Source organism: Acanthopagrus latus, chromosome 4 (assembly GCF_904848185.1).
Source record: "Acanthopagrus latus isolate v.2019 chromosome 4, fAcaLat1.1, whole genome shotgun sequence".
Lineage (NCBI taxonomy): Eukaryota > Metazoa > Chordata > Actinopteri > Spariformes > Sparidae > Acanthopagrus > Acanthopagrus latus.
Window position 1 is genome coordinate 19,509,430 of NC_051042.1, and position 18,238 is coordinate 19,527,667.

At 39.4% G+C, this 18,238-nt stretch overlaps 1 protein-coding gene across 2 annotated transcripts in view; it reads right to left on the reverse strand.

The window, feature by feature from the left end:
- Positions 1-18,238, reverse strand: part of apba2b (amyloid beta (A4) precursor protein-binding, family A, member 2b) — a 68,994-nt gene that overhangs the window by 41,495 nt on the left and 9,261 nt on the right. For both annotated transcript variants that reach the window (XM_037094494.1, XM_037094495.1), the window contains exon 2: positions 9,428-9,478. The gene's annotated coding sequence lies outside the window, so the exon portion shown is untranslated. The remainder of the gene's footprint in view (positions 1-9,427; positions 9,479-18,238) is intronic.

An 18,238-nucleotide genomic window follows, 5' to 3' on the forward strand; every position in this document is an offset into this window, starting at 1 on the left:
GTCTGGCCTGTGAATATAGATTAGTTTTTTCTTATCACATGTGGGTAAGATGTGCTTTTTAATGGTCAGCAGGTTGTTTTCTGTAGTCTTTGCAATACGTTTGATTTCAACTTCAAACCAGATACTCGGCAATGCAGTGTTTTTGATCAGTTGGCCTTTAAGTCAACAAACCAGCTAAAAGAAAGTAATTCACATATTTTGCCTTTTTTAAAACTTGTTGCATGTGACCACTAAACAACATGACCAACAAGAGTAAAGTGTCACCCATTAATTCACAGTGTGAACATACTTTGGTTTGTGGGCTCTGAGACTGGCCAGGTGGCACATTGGGCTAGGTTGGCCTACATTTTAAGAAGGAACATGAAACACTCTCTAAAGTTTGCCTGGCGACAAGCCCAGCATGCAGACAGCTAAACACAGCTAAATGGCCCCAGAGGGAGACCGATACTGGGGCGATTTCACAGGGTTTAATTGAAGCTGTCAGCTGGGTTTGGTTACTGATGATAGAGAATGAGTGAGAAAGGGTGAGACTGATAAAAAACATGAAGTTATTTCAATATGTAAAACTATGAACTTGGTGAAAAACAGTAAAAGCAGCCTTGACATCACATGGATACCCAATCACTGCTGGGACAGCCTCCACTGCACACATGTTAGCAGCAGGGAAAGCATTTTTTGTTCTGGATTTAATGAGAAATCCTACTACACCACTTTGTCCCAACTGGGCTGACGCATGACAACACAATAAATGGGTATTAATCCAATAACCCCCCCCCAAAAAAGGGGGGAGTTAATACAGATTGTGGAGATGCTGCTAATTAAAAACTATGGTTATTTGTCCTGTTGGCTGATAAGATGTGGAGGGAAAATATGCAGGACAAAAAAAGACCCGCTGTTTATTTTTGTTTGAAAGGGGATTAGTCATTTTTGTGCGAGTTTTGACAAAAACAGGATGAAGCACATACATCTCAGGATATGAGAACTGAGATTGGAATATTGTCTGTAAAGTAAAAAGTATGTTTCTTAGGATCCAAGTTTTAATTAGGAAAGGAGATATGATTTGTGAAATGTTAGTTGTTTTCATACTTGTTTTATCTTTGCTAATTTTTGAGTGAACTGTGTAAACTGTACGTGGATTACACATCAGTGTAGATGGTTATAGTTACTGCACTTTCAAAATGTGCATTTACCTTTCATTTGTTACTGGCAGGAATAGCAGACGTGTTGCAGATTGATAGTTTAGGATTTTAGAGGTTTTGTTCTTTCAAAAATTCACTAAACACAGTCAGTTACTTTGCTTTGCTGCCCTTGATGACCATCGCGCTTTTTCACGACAACTACATTAACATATGTTAGGTAAGATCTCTGGCTGCTTTTGACTAATGAAAATGAAATGAAATGTGCTTTTTGTTCTGTAGCAGTGTTGGCACAGAAACTCTGGTATTTAATAAGCACCAGCATACTATCAAATCTTAACCCACCTCCTCTTGTAAATGAAGCCATTCCTTTGGATCAATCTTTTTCAGTCAAGAGGCCTTACGCCTCAGATCCCCACGTTTTGTCAAAATCCAGTCAGTGGTGTTTGTTCTATCATATTACAAATGTATGAATACCACATAAATATTGTTTGGACCTCAGCAAACTTGAAACTGCTGAGCCAGGTGACTTCTTGTTAGTAACTGGCAATAATGGATGTTTGACAGCTGCTTCACAATTGTATTTAGACTGGACAATGCACTGCAGTGTTAATTCTATTCTCCAAGAGTCAGCTCAGACACCAGACCATGGCAAAAAACAGCATGTACTTCTACTCCCACAAAGCTGTCTTCCACATTGACAGATTCCTTAGAAAAATGCTAATAATATTCATTGAACGTGGTGATGGTCATTGTATCCAGTGACAGCACAGAACAGAGCGAGCAATATTGGGCTGAGAAATATCCCCTTATCTTGTTGAGAGACAGACAGGCTGAGCGGTAACAGCCAGGCCCGCTAATGCAGTTTGGTGGCAGGCACATGAAATAACTTCTGGGTTCAGTCAATCACACAGCCCCTCGGGGAAAACAGGAGGAAAATATGCATCACGTTTCACATCATACAAACACACACAAACAAGTACCGCAATGCATACTCCATCAGTCCTCGTCTGCCTTTTTTCCACATCTATACATGCATGCGTGGGCTACATGCATTTGTGACTGAAATGGCTTGATAACAACACACCAAGGTGATGACTGCAATTAGGTGTGAGTTGAAAAACAAAGCACACTCGGCACTCAGGTTTCCCACGCGTCAGTGTTTGCTCCTGAAAAACACAGCAGGGTTAAATGTTTCACCGTTATTTGCTTTGGAGCAAAGTGATTTGCGCGCACGACCTGCACACCCCTGCACACCCCTGCACACCCCTGCACACCCCAGCACATCCTGAAATGGACTGTGAGAGCGTGCACGCTGCTAAGCTTGGTGTGACTTTTTGTTTGGTTTCGGTATCGCAGCTGGCCAGCTGACAGGCTGAGGATTAATCAGGCAGACAGAGCTTGCTCAGCCACACAGAGGAGCAGCACCACATTGGGCAGGAACAATAGACAGGTAGACAGACAGACAGACAGACAGACAGACAGACAGATAGACAGACAGAGGCTTGGTTTGATTACCCTGTCCCATGTTGCACTGTGTCACATGTCACTGTGTGTGCGCACGTATGTGGGTTTTTGTATCTCAGACCTCAGAAGTGTGCTAACTGTTAACACAGTGGCTCTAGTTTGTTGCATCTGACTGCCTGAGTGTGGTATGTGCATGTGTGTGTATGTGTGAAATTGTCACATCAATCCTCCTAAAGCAGTGGCAGGTTCTGAAGGGGGTGTCACACCTCCAAGCCTCCTTAAAGCTTTACTGAACCCAAGGGATACACACCGAGTCAGGCTGGAAGATTGAAATCTGCCCACTTACACACACACACACACACACACACACACACACAGAAACACATAACAAACGGTCTCATGTTGCAAAAGCGGCTCTGTACTGTTTTTCCGTATTCCCCAGCACTTGCTCTTGTATACATTCAAACATCAAAACTGTATCTGTTTATGTGTGTTGCATAATCTGTTGTTTTATTTTTCATTTTAAGTGCATTTACTGTGGAGAGACAGAAAAGTCATCTGTGAGTCTCTTCATATCATCTATAAAGCTATGCTAATGAGGCTGGGGAATCTTTATAAAAGTGGATGGTTGGAGAAAACAAGAAGACAATCATCACAGCAGCAAGTGTAGTTTGACAGAGGAGGCAGGCCTACTATGTAATAATGTATGATTCAAGCTATTTTAAGATTGCGGATTGCTAAACCTAGATTTCTTTGGGGAAATCTCACTCACAGTGCTCAGTAGAAACTGTGCCAAGCAGGAACACAGTCAGTTCCTGCCTGGGTTTGGTAATGAGGCTGGCTCAGGCACAGTGTTATACCTAGACAAGGTGGGAAAATGTGTATCTATTCAGATTTGGCGTCATCACATTACGTCTGTTCCACATCCAATATGTGATCACAGTCGTCAGACACATCTCTCTTTTCTCTCCTTCTCTTATATCTCAGTCTAAATCCCCAGTGAGGCAGTCATGATAACAGAACTGATAATATAACTAGATAAAATGGACAGTTAAGAAGACTTTGGATTTAATATCATGTTATCATGATTAAGTATCAAGATTAACTAATATCCCTTGATGGCAGAAAGTCACAAACTGTTCAGATAAAATATTAAGGCGATTTAGAGGTCAAACTAAAATTAAAATAGAGATATGATGAGGTTATGAGGTGCAGCTGGGTTATTTCATTATCAGTGACTGGGAGCCAGAACTAGAGTTGTGTTATTGTTTTTTAACTTTTCGTATTCATCTGATTGTTTTTATTTTGAGAGACTGCTCTCTGCTCTGAAAAGCTTTTGATGGGGCAATATTTCAAATGTGAAAATGGCTTCTTAAAGATAAAATTATGCACACTGATGTCCAGGCTCGCAACTAGGGCTTATAATAATAAATAAATAAATAATAATTGTGTCATTTATTACTGTGTTGTTTATTTTCCCAATCAGCCAATCAATCGTTTAGTCCATAAAATGTGAGAAAGTAGTGAACAAATTCCAAACAAAATTCTCCAGGAGACATCTTTAAATGTCTCCTTGTATCTGACATACAGCCAAAACCTGATGATTTAAATTTTATGTTAACAAAAACAAAGAAGAATGGCAAATCCCCCTGAAGAAATTTAGCATTTTTGCTTTAAAAATTATTTAATCATTAATTGTCATCATTATTTTTGTAAAACAAAATAACTAATTGCTAAAGTTCTGATTGCATCTAACCATTATTTTCACAATAGATTACTCGGTCAACAAAATTTAGATTAATATAATAACTGTTAAAATAAATCTATTGTCAAATATTTAGTAAACATGCCAATTACTGGCTGGCAGCAATGGATTAAACAGAGTGAGGACATTTGTTGTTATGAGGAATTGTCTGGCCCACAGTCAGTTAAATTGCTAAAAATGGTGGAGCAGTCAGAGCAGTTGGAATACAATGCTGCTCCAACATGTCAGAAAATGAAAGGGGACAACTGAATTGTGTTGGAAAAGATACCAAATTTTCATATATCCCACTGAAGTCATCAGTCTACAGGATAGTTGTATTCATAAAAATTGTATTTATGGTTTTTGCACCCACAGAAACATAAAATCAGCAAATGCATAAACCATAGGGGAGTGGAATATAAAATCAGTGAAAGCAGGATCCTCAATAAAAAATACAGGGCCCAAAAATTTAAAAAAAAAAAAAAAAAAAAAAAAAGACTTTGAGAAAAGTATACTGCCAACTGTACACCCAGGCGACAACAACAACAACAATAGATGCCAGACATCTACAGTGCCACCCAGCTTTTAGAAAACTTTAGCGGTGGTTTCAAGAATTAAGAGTCTAGTCGAACAGTTATGAAGCCAAAACACACAACTCTAAAAACACTCTATCCATTTGCCTGCAGATTCTGATGGCTTCATCTCTGTAGCAATGAAGTGTTAATTCTTTCTTGCTCAAGTTTATGAAATAGATGTGACAACATTCAGCAAAATGTTATGAGTAATTAAACTAAGTGCAATCCATGATTGTTGACACCTGTTCTGGCGTGAGATATCATCTTTCTTCTGCTTTACATCCATCACTCGTATAAAAACTGTTTCGTATGCAATTAAAACAAAAAGAAATTATGTTGAAAAACATCTACCTTTTAATTTCCTTGATGTTATACTTCTGTGTTTTTACTACTACTATTTTTGCCTACTCTGAACATGCAACACGACTTTCTTCCATGTCGCTGGGTGCTGGAAGTTCTTCCTTTTCTGGACAGAGGGTCTAATCATAGGGGGTGTCTCGGTGTGGACTGCAGATTTCTCTGACACAGACTTCAGACAATAAGCGCAGAGTTGTCTTTTCATTGGACTGACAGTTGACATCAAAATTGCCATGTATGTCCGAGTGAAGAGATCATTTTATCCCAAATACTGTCTAAAAAATGTCGGGAGTACACTGTGTACAAATGGATCATTGAGAGAACTGTCATGCTTTTATTTATTTTATGAAAGGTCAGATCTGAAGAGAGATAAATCAATGCTAAAGATGGCAGCTTGTAGATGCATTGCCTCAGTCATTTCACTGTGATGTGCTGAGTACTAATGTCGCTGTCCCTTGGGATGCAGCCAGGGATCATAAGAAATGGCAAGGACAGAGAGGGGTCTAACGGGGCTCATTGAGGCTGGATGACCAAACAGAGCAAACAGCGGCACTGATTCCATGATGACAGAAATCTGGATTATTGCAGCTCACATTTGAATCCCCTTACATCACATCACTCTGACTCTGGTCTTTCTACTCATCCTAAAGCTAAACCATGGACCTTTACCCCCCCATTTAGTCCCTATATTACCAAGTGGCAGTACAGTGGCCTTGTGGATAAACAGGGTGGCCTTCAGCTGGAGGTTCACCTGCTCAGCACGACACAGATTCACCACAGGTCCGGATTCAGTATATTTGGCCCTACACTCTGACCTAGTCTTATCGACCTACAGGAGTCAATGAAGTGGTGACTATATCATCACACCACTATGAGGACTTGAGAGTACATCATTGCAGAGCTGAGGTAATCTGACAGCCCCTGATACATTATGGTTCCAGTTAATGTATGTGCAGACTTTGGAAGGATGCAAATCATTACTGCTTAGCCAATATCTGATAACAAGATTAAGTCAAACATAGCAGCCAATTTTTTGAAGGTGTTGAGGATCCTTAATGGTTAGATTTTAAGCAATTTATGCTCAAAATAATCAACCTCCTCAAATCTGTATCTAGATTAGTTAAATCTCTAGAACATGACCCATGCTGATGTGAGATTAGATGTGAGTCCAGTGTAATCAACTGTGTGTTTCTGAATTAGCAGAAGTGTCCAATTGCCCATTGGAACATTACTGCTGTTTCCCACCATCGCTCTGACCCACAGATCTCCCCAGAAGGAGAAAACAAGTCTCCCGTCACCACCGACATACATCCCTGTGGTTTAAAAGGGTCTACATCACCACTCTGCATGTCTGTATTTTAGCTGTGTTCAGCCTCACAAGCTTGAAAATAAGACTTTCTAGTTATTAAGGAAGTTATGCTAAAACAAAACAAATAACAATGGCATGGATCAAGAGAACGGGGAACGGAGAACTCCTTCAGTGATAGACTACTACACTCCAAGTGTGTGAAGGACAGGTATCGCAGGTCACTGCTTCCTGCTGCTGTCAGTCTTTACAACCAGCACTGCTCCCAGAAGACCTCACTGTGCATTGTGCAATACAAACTCTATACATAACTCATTTCTAATTTTTATCTGGACATTTTTTTAAACCCATATTTATTATTTGTAAATAACAATACACTGCCTCACTTATAATTACATGTTCATATTGTACAATATCATGTATATATGTATATACGAGTCTATTCTATTTCTAACCTTTTTATTATTGTATAATATCACTGCCCTTTGGCTGCTGTGATGAAGAAATGGCCCCGTTTGTCATTCAAATTGTAATTTCAAATTGACCAAGAAGCCATTTGTGGTTACACTTTTAGGTAAGTTCAAATTCCAATTTGAACATCTCAAAAAAATATAATTTTCTACAAGGTACTTTGAACTTATACGGATGATTTAGGAGCGGGCGTGGCTCAGTCTGCATGTCAAAGTGTCCATGGGCAAGATACTGAACCCCAAACTGCTCCTAATGTGCTGGTCGGCACCTTGCAAGACAGCCACCAGCAGTGTATGAATGTATGTATGAATTACTCTAAGTAGCCTTGGACAGAGGCATCTGCTAAATATAAAATGATTCAGAGAATCATTGCACTATAGTCGAGCAACAGGGACTGCCACCTGAGGAGGGGGAAAACAGACTGACAAATGTGAACTGTTTTTGTTCACAGCCTTCACACATTTCTAGCAACCTCATATATTTTGTGCCGGCAAATTTGACAGAATGTTAATAAGCAGAAGAATGTTCATGCTGTATTATCATGCAGATATAAAGTGTATCTATACAAAACACTGATTGTGGATTTTCAGGTGATTGCAACTCCTAGGCTCTCGAGCAGAAGAAAGGAAAGCACAGAAAATTCCTTACACATATGATGATGTGACAGATCGTGGCATCAAATTCCACTATGTCTTCGGGGTTAATTATGAGTACATTCACAGCGTGGTATCCAAAAAAACATGTATACATTAATGGAGCTGCTCAGGCTTTTGATGATTTATAACAAGTCATGGGAACGCCAGATTCTTTGTCCTTCCCTTCATCTTCAAAGGATTTAATCAGAATAAGTGAAGCATAGCAGCTGGCAGACTGAGCACACATCACTGCGCTGCACTGGATGACTCAAATTCCAAATGCAGCCATCCCCAAAACCAGTCTATCCCTCAAGTTCTCATATGGATCCAAACCGCTACGGATTTCCCATATCAGTGACATGCAGATGGATAGAGGAGTATTTTTGACTGTTTACAGACCAGCTCGAGCGAGAATGGTTATGAAACTGATGTCAGTGATCTAGTTCTGGAGTCACAGCTCCTTTCAGACCACACTGAGGCTCAGACTTTGAAACCCCAGAACAAACAGCCCTGCCCCTGTCTCTCTTTAATCACTTTACAAAAAAGGATGCAGTGACTATCAACAGTAAACATGAAATAAACACACAAGCAGAACGGATGGAAGGAGTCGGTTGATGATGGATGATATTCAAGTGACTATAATAACAAAGGCTGTGATATACTGTTGAGTGTCAGGATGATACAGAGCTCTATTAATTTCTCTGTGGGTGGATGGCACTGTACCAGGGTGGATGAATATTCTAGCAGAATATTAATAAATGATGAGGGGAGGCAGTGTTGAGAGACTCACGACACTTTGTATTGCTCAACTGTTGTTTTTGCGTCCCCTTCCTCCACCTCCGTACAGTATGTCTTCAGTTGGGTTCTCCCATGATGCCTTCCCTCCTCCTCAATCAGAGGAACTAACTGCCTATCACAGTTTGATCAAAAATATCAACAATGTGACTGTTGTTAACCTCTTAATGTATTTACAGGTGGGATAACTAACTATTATTATTATTGGCAAGATAAATTATAAATATATGAGAGTGCATAGCTTGTTTGTTTTTCAATCAACCATGGCAAAACATTAAAGGTGTCTCAGCTAGAAAAGTGTGATATCAATTAATGGGTTTTGTCTCTGATGCGTAAAAATACTAACATAGTGTGAAGTGTGTGAGTTCTCTCTCAGGAGCCCTGCATATTGGCCTTGTCAACAAGGACTCGCTTCCGCTCACAAGCCAATCGGAATCGGATTTACCATAATAGCAGAGGATTTCTGTTTTTGCAATACTCCATCATGCAGAAGTTAAAACATTAAGCATATGAGCTTTAACGCAGCTGTAAACACCAAGAAGAGTCACCTTGCCGCCTCCACACAACAAAGTCTCTTTGACTGGACCCCTATATGTTTTTTCCATCGTTTTATTCCTTACTCCCTTCCTCATCTTGTCCCTTCAGTGTTTGTTTCTACACCAGAGAGGCATGACTCAGTGGACAGCCAGGCAAGATAAGGAGCTCCCCAGTGCCTGGAGGTTGTTTGTGTGTGCTCACTCTGTGCCCAGAAACAGGTCTGAGTGTACCAGTGCACAGAAACACACAACAGTGGGCAGTGGTCGTCCCATCATTATTGATGTGTTTCTACAATTTGGGAGAACTTGAGTATGTTTCATGTGACACAATGAGGAGTCCTCCCACACTCTTCATTATAAAATCATACCGTTAAAACCTGTCAAGGCACAGTAAAGCAAACTTACTGATATCTGTAGGTAGGGAGAGCAGCTCTACTGTTTGCTCCAGGCGGTGACCTAAAACACAAAAGGAGACAGAGCGTCACGCTGAGCATCAAACTGACAATGCGCATGAGAGACACTCAGTTCAGTGCAAAGATGGAGCTTTGATCCCTTTCTCCTGCCTCGATGTGCAGAAGCTATGAGGGTCGATGATGAGAAATGGGACTGTTTGGGTTGTAGTGGCAAGAGGACATCTGGTGAATAAAACAAAACAGAAAGTGACACTGCGGGCAGCTGTGATTTGACTCTGAAATAAGGACCTGAAGCCCTAGCAGAATCTTTTTGGCAATTGCATCAACCCTGTAGAAACTCTGCTGACACAGATTGACACTGACACTCATCGCTACATCAATTATCTAAAATATAATATATATATATATATATATATATATGTATATATATATATATATATATATATATATATATATATATATACACACACACATATACATATATAGGTATCAAGTATCCAAAATTTCCATCATTATTTTTTTAATAAAAAGATTTTTTTCCCAGACAACCACTGTTTGTGACAGCGGTGTAGATAAACAGGAGTAACTTGCATTTCAGGGAGGGAGTTTCAGCAAACTTAGTAAAACAGCAACATTAGCTCAGCTGTGACAGCAAGGCTTCACCATCTGCCATTAAGCCAAGGCCGCATGTCACATCTCATCCTCATGTCCCGAGTCCCCATGTGGCAGGCCCAAGTTGCTGTCCCAACTCATCAATTAGATCAGATCAGCTAGAAAAACACACCACCAGCATAAGCACTGTTGGTGTCAGTATGATAGCTCTTTCACAGCCAGTGGGGGTTCTGCTGAGTGAAGTGATTTGGTCAGATGGCGGTAAAAAAAACACCCGAAAGGAACAGGTAATTGAACAGTGTGGTGAAGACCACAACAATGGCAGCTGTTTGCTAAATAACAGAGTAGCTAATCTATCATGGTTCCTGCATGATATCAAGAGTTTTCCACTTGCCTATGTAATAACTACCAATCAAAGTAACAGAAAGCCAAAACTTGGCTTCACAAACAGCTGACTTAAAACAAGAACTCATATGCTGTTGGATCCTCAGCAGCAATGTAACTGACCGAATGTTGGAGAGAGGGAATAACGAAAAAGGCAAAATGGTCTTTTGAACTGCAAGTGATCAACACTCGCTGACTCAATCTTCCAAGGGAATAGTGCAAAGTTTGGTATATAGGAGGAGAAGAGACGAGCAATGCCTGAGCGTTGAAAAAAACAGCTATAGAAAATTGTTGACAGGGCAATCAGTGACTTTGGTGCTTACTTCTGTAGACATAACAGACTCTCTTTATTCAGAGGACATTGTTTCCATAAGATTCCAACTCTAACCATCACACCCACATGCATGACTGTAACATTTACCCGCATCTTGTCTGAAGCATTACTCTAACCATAACCCAAAAACTTTGTCTTAGTTCCTTTATCAACAATTGGTGATTCGTGTGGGGATGAACACTATCAGCCCCCGGCCTCTCATACAAGAGGTACCCTTTAGTGCCTATATGAAACATACCTAACTTAAAAAAAGTAGGTGAATAGGCCTGCACAAAAGGATACCTTGTGCATCTGTATTAAATGCAAGATGACTTTATATCTGAATTTGATCACCTGGGAATGAGAACAGGTTACCCACAAGGACATGATGTGAACACATTTGTTGTCTGCACGAGGTGAGAAATACATAACATTAACAGAGTGTGTTCAAACTAATTGCAATGACTGGGGCTCTTCCATCTTACCACCGCTGTACTTCACCATGGCTCCCCTCCTCCTACTTGCATACAGCCCTGAGGCTTGTATTGGTCCCACAGGTCCACCTCACTCTGCAGCACACTGCAGCTATACAGTGTCTGAGACAAAACACTCAGTGGATCATGATTACGAACAACCCAAATGAAAGAAGAAGAAAAAAAAAAAACATTTACAAAGGGGCGCATAGTCCAGTGAGCTACATTCGAGGAATAACACACTATTATACTGTATAGCCTCATTCCCAGCACCATATCATCTTCGACACTGTGAAGCAAAAATGGCAAGATGCATAAATAACTATTTTCAATTATTAATAGCTGCTCATTATGCTGCTTTTGTCTCTCCTTTATACCCTTACCAAAGTTATAGATCATTCCTGACTAATCACAGTACTCAAGGGTTGTTTTGCTGTACCCTTAACAACTGCATATGAGCATTCCACCCAGAAATTAAGACAGGCAAATCATAGTGCACATAAGGATGTGATGGAATATAAAAAAAGATATTTTACAGAGAAAACTAAGCAATTTATAGGTCAATGGACAATTATCAAACAGCCACCTCCCCTATAATTTAAGAAGTTTGGACATTTCTCGATTATAAGACATGATGATTCAGAGACAGAGCATAATCAAGAGTCTGAAGTTTATTGTTGATTGTTGGTTGTCCTGCTTCAGCTGGACAGTGAAGTTACATCGTGAGGTTGCTCCCACGCTTTTAATTGTGGGCAGACATTAGGCTCACGTTACTTACGTAGGAGGCATGCAAGGACGTTATAATAATACCTGTAAGGTATGTCGGAGGGAGGCAGAGAACACCTGCAAGTGATAAAAATAAATGAATAAATAAATAAATAAATAAATAACCTTGTCAGTACTTCTTACTGGGACGCACGTATTGGAAAAGATCCATGCATGACTTCTGCCTCACAACAATTACAACACATTACTGTAGAATGCAACAAACGTGAAAGGCAGTGCAGATGGATAAATATTTTATTTTTGTAATGGTTATGTACTGAAAAGATGTAGCTTTGATGTTGTAGACTGCTGTTGATTAATCATTGGAAGGACCTTCTGAACAAAAGGGGAATTTAAATGATGAAAGAGTAGCCATGCGCAGCAATATAGCTCATTGAGGATGCCATACACTGAGATGCATCGCAATGCATCTAGAATCGTTTGACACTGACAACTGAATTGCTATCGAATCGAATCATGAGGCCATTGAACACACCTCTACTATAACTCTAACACCTCTACTATAACTGTAACACCTCTACTTTACCTCTAACCTCAAGAAAAATAATTACAAAAATGGAAATGAGCCCACTCAAGAATGCTAAAAAGATGATAAAAGGCTTGTTTAGAATAATTATGTGCACCAAAAGAGCATTTTCCAAGGGCCAAATCAAAGTGGTTACATAGAATGTAAGATTATTACTATTTGTCCTTATTCAGGCTCAGTGTGATAATGAACTACATGCTGTACCATTGACACAATGTAGGTCATCAAATATACCAAATATTACATGCAAACACTACAACAGGTAACTTGTCGCTCATACTCAAAAACAGCAAACCACTGTAGACTTCTAGCCCTAGGTGTTATCAGAACCAGACATCCATCCATTGCTTGTGCAATGAGGGCCAGATGGTAAGGAACAACTGTAAGTGTAAGTGCTCACTCAGTTCAGTGTCAGTGAATATGTCAAAATTTGACATTAATTTAACATACTACGCAGTATATCTCAATTTATGTTTCAGTTCTTCACGTCTCTATTCTGTCCATATGTGTGCAAGTGTGATGTGGAAACTTGCAACCTGCTGGTCAAATACACTCATGATGTACTTTTCATTGAAGCAGGAGACATCTTATATCCACACATTCATGTTGGCTTTGAATGAGGGAATCCCATTAATCCCAACATTAAAAAGATGTGAGATTGTGCAATACTGCCACAATAAAGACGTGTGAAATTTAAAATGGCATGTCTGCATTCCATCAGCAAAGAGAATGCGACAGACGTGACTTGTAACACACAAGTGTCAGAAATCAGCAGCATAATATAGCAATAATAATCATGGGCCATCTCAGTTATGGTGGTTGATCTCATCCTGGACCTGAGACTTTTTCTGACATTTTTGGTTGCTGTTCTTCACCTCTAAATTACTTGCTAACTGCTGCTAGCTGCTTTTTAGGGGAATGCTTTTTTGGCCTCATACATAACACATCATCAAAAATGTGACACACCTTGGGGGCTCACTCTTTCTACAGAGTCGATTCAGTTCTGTCACTAGTTGGGCTCTGGCTAAGAAAAAAAAACATAATGAACCCCCATTTCTTCTTTGTACCTTTTAGACAAAACGACAAGGTGGGAAAATGGCTGACTATTACCGCCTTGAACAGGCTGTATCAAAGGGGCTTTCGTCTCAGGGGACAAACATGACATGATACACTGATGAGTTCCCTTTTTAAAAGAGTTTTTGCTATGAATGAGAGAGGACCTGTTAATGAGAATGGTCTGAAGACATCAATACTGTACATGCATGTGTGTACACAGGAAAATTCACATAACCTGACCAACCTGACAAAAAAATACCTGTCTGCACACCTACATTTCAGGTCATCAGAGCTCATCTCCAGCAGGAAATCTATCCACATTGATCTCCGCCCTCTCTCTCTCCTCCGCCATGACAGGCGAAAGCTTACAGTGCCCTGTTCGCACTAAAACCTTGCATAAGCTGTTCCCTGGCATTTTACACCCCGTCAACATTTTACAAGGTTGCTCACTGCCATGCTTTCCTGACCTCCTGTCCCAGAGCAATAACTAAGCTGTCTTTGCTGAATTACAGACTTAAGGCACCCAAAGATGGAACAGAGGATGAAATGAGAGTGCTCTGAGGCACAGCAGAGATAAACAAGCTGCTGGCTGCTAACAGTACAGTTAAGATGTCCTGACCTGCAGCTTTAGTCTCAGTGCTGTTTAGCAGTCAGTGTTAAGAGAAAACACACCAAATGCAACATATTAATAATTTCTATCTCAGGTCTTATCAAAGAGTATGGTACATAATATTGTCCATAAAATCAAAACATAGTATGAGTGGTACAATACAGTACTGTCATAAGAATGCAGGTTGTTGTCTTCAGATTCATTATCTATTCACTTCAAACCCACCTCTTTTAATTCTCTCATCAATATTCCTCAGCCAGCCTCAACTCACCCGAGGCTGAGAGGTCAGCACAGACGGCTCCAATTTCAGCATGTTCAACTAAATCAACGGACTGTTTTTGAGCTTACTGCTGAGGTGTGGAACCTCTCTTCTGACCTTTCAAATGCCTCCTGAACCAAAATAAGAGGGTTCATGAAACTATTTGATACAGTGCTGCAGCAATTAGTTTAATGCAGTGTGCTATCACCTTCACTAGAGCTGAAACGATTACTCGAGTAACTCAAATAATTCGATTACAAAAAATAGTCAAAGCAAAATCTCTGCCTCTAGGCTTTGTTTAATTCCTATCACCCGCGTTATGTGACCTGCTTGGCTCAGGGGTCATTTTTCCACACGGACTGTTATTGTGGACACACACCGTTATGTTCAGAATTGAGTTGGCGGGATGGCGAGAGTCAAGAAACTGTCTGTAAAAGACAGAGAATGTCCAAAGTTTGGGATCATTTCACACTTAAAAAAGAAGATAACAAAGTGTAATGTGTCAACTGCACAGCAGAACTGGTGTCCCACAACAGCACGTCAACAATGATTCACTATCTGAACCGAAAGCATCCAGTTGTTAACACCAGCTCAAAAAGCATCGCTGACACAAGATAATGTAAACATTGATGTTAGCTAATTTAATGTAGTCTACCATCGGTAGTTGGAACCAATGGTATATGTACAGGCTGTAGCCTGATGTCGGTATGACTAGATATCATGTTAAGATGTGGAAACTAATTTGTGTTAATTTGCGAGACAGTAATAGCCTACTCCACACACACACACACACACACACACACTCTCTCACTCTCCCTTAGTCACACATGCACACACAAACGAACACACACCCTTACTCCCGGTGTTAGGAACAATTGGAATAAATACCTGTATGTTTTTGTCAGGAATAAAAGCCAATTGCTTGGTCTGTTTAACAGGCCTTTCATTTTCATTATGCATTATTTGGTATTGTTGTTTAATAATGCACAATTCTTTTTTAATTAGATTATTCGAAAAATTGATGGCATGATCGGTAGAATAATCAATTCTAAAAATATTCAACAGCTCCAGCCCTATACTTTACAGACATCTTTTGTGAATACACGGCACACCCAAAACACATGATTTTTCTGCAGGTAACCTTGATTTAAAGATATAATCTGGTTGATAAATTATTCAAGAAATGGTGTCTAAATTATCAAATATAATTTAACATATATAGAGAGCTTCTAGGCATCTCCTAGGTCTAGTTTGTGTTATAAAACACAACGAAACAGCTGCTTTCCTGTGTTATTTAGAATAAGCCTTTTAGTCAAAACTCGAGATCAAAATCCACATTGATTGAAAGCTCTTTAAATAAACAGACTAACATTGGACTATATCACTTTCCCTTCACTTTCACCTTCCCACTCACATAAGCATAATTTAGCAATGTTTTGACCCTGAGTGGGAGGTGTACATTTTAAGTCAGTGCACTGTAAGGTTGTCAAAATTATAGATTTTCTATACATAACAACTCTAAATAAATAAATCAACAGTGCTACTTTTCTGTAGAATTCCATACACAGGTAGCAGCTGCACTTTTCGACCTCTCTTCTTTCTGACAAAAAAGACCTGGGCCTAAGCATCACAGAAGTTCAATGTTACAATGCTACAATGTTTTTTGAAACTAAAATGTGTTTGTGAGAAAAAACACTTTTTTCTGCCCAAAACCCTGCACATTGTTATGAAAGGCCTCATCTTAAGGCATCAACTAAAGTTTAAAGAAGTGTGACATTTACAGTTTGCTATAGTCATTTTGCTGTTTGAAACTGAAATTGTTATCAAATATCAATACTTTTTCAAAGCATTGTGTCCAGTTATGAATTCCAGTATTGTGACACCACAAGTGCAGTGCATGAAAGTAAAGACACCACCATATGTTATGTCTGATGTGATATTTGCAGTATCACATTTATCTCTCAGAAAACTGAAAGACACTTCTGAATAATGACAGTTACACAATTCGGAATGTCTTTCCTATCATAGAGCCCATTCACATGCATGACAGACAACAGATAACAGCCAGGATTATACCAGACATTGTTGTCTTATCTTAATCATTTGGATGTTGGAGTCTGCTTTGTATTTCAATGTGTGTAAAGAAATAATACATTGAAAGTTAACTCTTCGGTATTAAACAAATACAAACGTGCCCCTCTGTAACCACACTTGAGTCAGCACATCCCAGGTATTTCATCAGGGTTTCAAAGCACAGAGCCACTATTTACATGCACAAGCTCAATAACAACATACTCAAGTCTCAGATAACGAGTGGATATTGACACACATCTAAAGACACTCATTAAGATAATCACCACAGACACCAAGACACAGACCTATCGACTTCTGTGCTGATTTTTATTCAAATGCAATTGCAAAACATTGCAGTGCATCCTGGGAAAACATGATGAACTGCAGTTGCTCACGACAAGCAGCAAAAGAATCAATGAGACAAAAACATAAAGTTCGTATTTTCCATTGTATATCAAAATAAATAACTACAATTACAATATCAATGGAAAGTATTGAAAAATACATGATTGTATCTACTGTGTTCTTAGTATTTTAGCAGTTAAGAGTTCAACCTTAGATACTTTAAGGCTGTTATATATAGTATAGTGTTGCCATAAAATATATCATCACTGACACTGCTCCAGAAATATCCTGATGTATTGTTACATCATTCATGTTTGACCTCATATCCATAGACCAGAAAACAACAGAATGGGCCCACAGATTGGAAGGCACATCACTGTTTTCTGACAGTGCCACAAAATCTTTCTGCTACATAGTGTAACCCATCAGGTGAGTGAATAATAGCAGGAGAGAGATGGCCTACATAACAACTCTGAAGAACAAAGAGTAAAGTTTGGGCCAGAGATATAGAAGCACCTGCTGTGTCTGGTGCTACTAAGGCTCTGAGGGGATTTTTCAGAATTTTCATCAGAGCACACAACAGCACAGCAACATAGATTAGATGGATTTTTCCACAACAGTTCCTGCTTGACTGGCTGTCTCATCAGACAACTTTACCACCCACCCTCTAGTCAGGGGTTAATGCTAACAGGCTGTCCAGGAAATTTGCTGTGGCAGCAACCGAACATGTCTGAGCTTTCCTCAGATGAAAACTCAATGCCATTGCTCTAGAAATGCAACTCACATCCATTCATGTTTTGTTTTGTTTCCTCAATTTTCCCAAGAAAATAAGTGTGACTGTAAATCATTCAAAAGCAACCTATGTGCTAATAAATCAATATCCTACCCTGTGTGTGGGATGATAAACTAAGCAATCAAACTTTTCATGTCATACCGTTGTAACACAAAGTCAAATAACTTGTTAGGTTCAAGTATAGCCCCCAGGGTTCTCCCAAAGTCAAATTTTATTTTATTTTCATTTTTTCTTTTAAAAGCAGGGAACAAACATAATTTAAGGCCAAGAATGTAAACAATTTATTTGCTTGTTAGCTAGCTTGCAGCCATTATGGACAATAAATTACAATATGATAAGAATCCATATGCCAACATCTGTTGCTAGCCAAGATAATGTAAGCTTATTATATAAAATATTATTAATGGTAGAGTCTCTCATTGTTTAACACTAAGTTATTCAATCAAATACACACTATTGAGGGTTTTGCAGTCGGCTACTTTGTGTTAAAATATTCCCATCAGCCTTAATCGCAAAATCTGTAAAATTACTACCTAGAGATAATTTTAAAATACTTCTTCAGACCTTCTGTAG